The 4,683-nt window shown below is 39.0% G+C and overlaps 1 pseudogene; it reads right to left on the reverse strand.

The window, feature by feature from the left end:
* Positions 1-747: 747 nt before the first annotated feature.
* LOC109700392 (52 kDa repressor of the inhibitor of the protein kinase pseudogene) lies at positions 748-3,533 on the reverse strand (annotated as a pseudogene).
* Between the last annotated feature and the right edge of the window lie 1,150 nt (positions 3,534-4,683).

Here is a 4,683-nt window from a genome sequence, read left to right on the forward strand (position 1 = left end):
AGATCTCCATATTCATATATTTGTGGTTTATAATGTTTCTTTAATACGCTAACATCTTTTAAGATTTATGTTTTAACTGTAGTTAATATTTTCAATAACTTTTAATTATGCCCTGTTTGTTTCTTCTTTCTTTTTTTTTAAAGAAAATTCACATTTTATTTAGATTGAAATTAACTATACAAAATTGATTTTTTCACCAAAAATAACAGCAGTCTTTTCTGTATTATTTCTAAATAAACCACAAAATATTTATTTTTGTAGTTTTTTTCTAATAAGTCAAGATGAGGCAGTATATATAATCATGGAAAAAAGAACAGACAAGCCAGTTGCCTGTAGGGATGGCATAAATTCTGTCTTGAAGCAGAAGTGTCCAACATTGTCCTGATGAAAAGCTTATGAAATGTAGGCTCAACAAAAGAATGTAAACAGCAACAACCAGGTATAGAGAAACAATGCAGGCCCTTCCACTCCAACTTGAACTGCAACTGTTCCTTTAAGTTCATTTGACAAAGACAAAGTCTACACTGAATCTTTGTTTGGTGAGCTCACAAATCACTCTCTGGTAATTCCCTTAACAGTTCATTACAGATTTTATCTTTTTTCTTCATTACTGGGATGGAATCTAGAGGCTTGTGCATGCCAGGCAAGCACTCTACCACTGAACTATACCATCCCAGTCCTTGGTTTTTTTGAGACGGGGTCTTGCTATGTAGCCCAGACTGGGGTTGAACTTGAGATCCTCCTGCCTCCGTCTCCCCACAGTCATTATAACAGATTTTTAAACTACACTTACAACTTCTACTAGTCAAAAGTCAATAGAGGGCTTCATTATAACATTATATAAAATGTATTCCTTTCTTCCATATCTCCTCAAAATTCATTTTTTCAAAAAACTGGTAATTCAGTACCTGGTAACTGTATCCACAGTGATAATACATGTTGTATCTAAAATGACTTAACTAAAACAATTCCAGAGTGCCACTAGTAGAGATAATTCAGAAGTGAAGTATGGCATTTCCAATGCCATTTTTTGGAAGAAGAGACAGGTATTCAAAGCATGAGTGTTCAAACATGGGCCACTTAAATAAGCAGATCATCAATGGTTAATATGTTCAATTGGAGGCCTAACAGCAAAGATATTCAGTGATTAAGTGGCCCACAACATCTTATAGCTTTTTTTCCATAGAAGACAAAGCCCATTAAAAAAGTCTCTTAGGTATTTTCAATGGTTTCTGAATTATCTGTAGGAAGCTCTGACTTAGTTGTATAGAGTTTGATATATGTGTCCACCATTAAATCCAGATCATGTTTTATATCAAAATTTATGTTAAGCAAAGCCAAATTACTTGACCTTTGGTCTGTCAAAGTGTTCCTGCAGTATGCTTTGAGATCCTTTCGTCCATTTTCATAGCACTCATTCTCAACCTTCATCACAGGAAGAATACACAGTACTTTAAGCAAGGCATACACATTAGGGAAAAACTTGATGTCAGGCAGATGAAGGGCTTCATAAATGGTAGAAGGAAGTTCTATATCTTTCCCTCTGTGTTTCCACTTGATTCTCCAACAATGAAGCTCAGCTGAGAGCGTGTCAGGATTGGGTAAATCACTTCTGTACATGTCAGCATGGTGTTCCTCTGATGTGTTGAATTTGAGCTGTCCCTTGACTGAAGGTACTAGAGATAAGCACTTAAGAGCTTTGAGGTACTGTTCTGAGAACATATCTTTAAGTTCCTGAATAATATGCTCCACTGTTGGAACACTTAGAGTTTCTTTATAGTAACTCTCAGAGCTTAGCTGAGAGTCCAAGTTACCTTGCTGGGCCCTACGGAATTTCCCAGGAAGTTTCATCTGAATATCAAGTTTATTTGCCAAATTTGTGGCTTCCTCAAACCAAAACTCATGATAAACTTCAATATTTTCCATCACTTCATTGAGAGAATGTAGCACCGCAGTCAAGCTACTGGCAGCAAAGAAGACATCAGAAGTTTGTCCCTGGAGATTTTTCCCAAAGGCTCTTGTAAAAGATAAGACATTTTTAAGAACAACATGGTAACAATAAAATCAAAATCTGTCACTGCACTGTAGAGTATAAATGCTCGGCCAGCTATACAGCTATTCCATCTAATATTTGTGTCATGGTTTATACTATCTAAGCATAATACAAGTGCTTGTAGGAGGTCCACTAAAATTTCAAAAGTATCATGCCTGCCTGTCCACTGAGAATGGCAAATTTCCTTCAGCTCTTTACTCCGCTCTTCACTATTCTGAAAAAGAACAGAAATGACATTGTCAATTTCTAAAAGCAGTTGCGGTGACCGAAGGAAAAAAGAACAAACTTCCTCCATTGTTCCTAATGCAACCGACACCCCCACCACAGGGACTGATTTGGCCAACCACATGTTTAAGGCACAGGAAGAGCAGAGTGTGTAGATAGCTTGGGGATATTTCTCTAAAAGTCTACAAGCAACAACTTTCATTTTGGAAGAATATCCACTGGAAACAATGTAAGCCTGGCCAGACAGTACTCCATATTTAGTCCCCACTTTTCAGTTATGGTAGTGTGAAATTTCACAGCCCAAATTTCTGCATCAACTTCATAAGGCAGGAAGCCCACAAATTCCTCTCTCAGGTTATGAGATTCATCAACAAACCTCACCAACACAGGCAGATGCTCTTCCCCTGCTATGTCCACTACATCATCGGTGATAATGGAAAAGAAGTGTGAGTCTCTCACTTCCCTGAGGGGTTCTTCCTGAATGCAGCTCTCACAGATCTCTAGCAGCTGTTTCTGCTGTGTTTTAGAACAGAACAATGTGTTAACTGCTGTAGTCTCAAAGCGCTTTCTCAGGACTTCTTCACCAGAATTTATCCGGCATTCCAACAGTGCCTGAAAGTTATCAGGAGTAAAGAGACCTTCTGGGATTTCATCAGCCTCGTGCCCATCCAGAGGTATGTTTTGTTTTCCCATAAGAATCAAAATTTCAAATAAAGACTTTAGGTATTCTTTGTTTTCTTTCTCTTCAAGGGTTAAAGGCAAAATGTCTTCATCCTGCTGGTCAGCCCCTTCTGCACTGGGGTTCTGAGTACTGCTGTTGTTTGTTTCTTTATGTTTTTGTTCCTGTTCAGAAGTTTCGTCAATTTTTTTCTGTTTCAGTGTCCTGATTTCATCTTCACTCAATTCTTTTATTCGTTTTCTGTGTCTACTATGTGGATTGTTCAAATGACTGGTAAGATCAAATATTGTTGATATTGCATTATCTCGAAGAACTATCCTGTAAGGACTAGTTCTACAGATCATGGAGGTTTCAAAGTGTTTGGCACATAGTTGATAATGTTTATTTAGTTGATCAGGTGTTTTATCTTCTAAGTCTGCTCTCCTACAATTCTCCACCCACTTCTGGCATCTGTCCGGGTCCCCTGGGAACCTGAAGAAGGCCAGGTCTGACTGCGTACTCTTCCGCGTGCAGTTGGGGGCCGCGCAGAAGTTCGGCATCGTTGCCCACCCGCCAGCCGGCCCAGCCTTCCCCTCCCTGCCTCCTCAGGGCAGTGTGCCGCCCGTCGGGGCTGGGGAGGGGAGCAAGGCCGGCTGGCTCAGCAGGGCCGCGAGCGCGGCTCTTTCTTCTTTCCTTTCAATATAACAGATCATTTTTTTCCGTATCACTATGTCACTTTTTATTTTACTTCTTTTTTAAGACTTTCTTCAATCTCTCTCTCTCACTCTCTCTCTCTCTCCAGTTTAATAACCCTTTTTTCATTTGTTTTATTTGCTGGCAATCTTATGCATTAAATAATTTAGCTATTGTATTTTTCATTCCTAGTTTTCCCATTTGGGCCTTTTTGAAAAATCATTTTTTCATCGAATCTATTAAATCATGAAAGCTTCCAGTGTTACAGTCTCAAAGAGCTGAATTCTGTCACATAGGCTGTGACTGCCTATGTGAGATCATGATTTTAAATCTTTCATAGAGAGATAAAGCTTTTTCTAACTGACACAAATTCCGTAGAGTCCACCTACCAGGAAAGAAGAAGAGAACTAAGTATTCTAAGATAAATATAAAGAATGACTATGGTGTTTCCAAATAAAGGCACCCTGAATGGCTTACAAGTCAGAGAGATTAGTCATAATGAGAAACAAAATAACTATGGGTTGGAAAAATATCCCCCCAAGGCCCACATTTTAAAAGCTTGTTTGGTAGCCTATGGCAAACAGCCTATGTTTTGGGGATTGGTAGAAATTTTAACAGGTAGGGGCTCTAGTTGGAAGGAGTTAGGTCACCAGAAAACTGCCTTTGAAGTGGATTCTGAGACTTACCATTTTCTTCTCCCTCTCCCCTCTCCCTCTCCTCTCTTTCTTCTTCTTCTTCCTTCTTCTTTTTTCTCTATTTCTCATCTGCCATGAGAATAACTTCCTCCACTATAATGTACTGCCTCAGTATAGGCCCCAAAACAGCCAGTTGACTGTGGACAGAAAAAAACAACATAAACCTTTTCTTCCTGTAAATGGGTTGTCTCGGGTATTTTGCAAATATTTTCCATTCTGATATTTATAACAGTCTCATGAAGAAATACATTTACTACCATGGTCATATTGAAGGACTGAAGGACGGACTGCGGGAGGTCCCAAAAGGCTTAAGTGGTCAAGGAGATACTTCTCCCTAGGAAACGCCTATTTGCATCTGA

The sequence above is a fragment of the Castor canadensis genome, chromosome 7 (genome assembly GCF_047511655.1).
Source record: "Castor canadensis chromosome 7, mCasCan1.hap1v2, whole genome shotgun sequence".
NCBI lineage: Eukaryota > Metazoa > Chordata > Mammalia > Rodentia > Castoridae > Castor > Castor canadensis.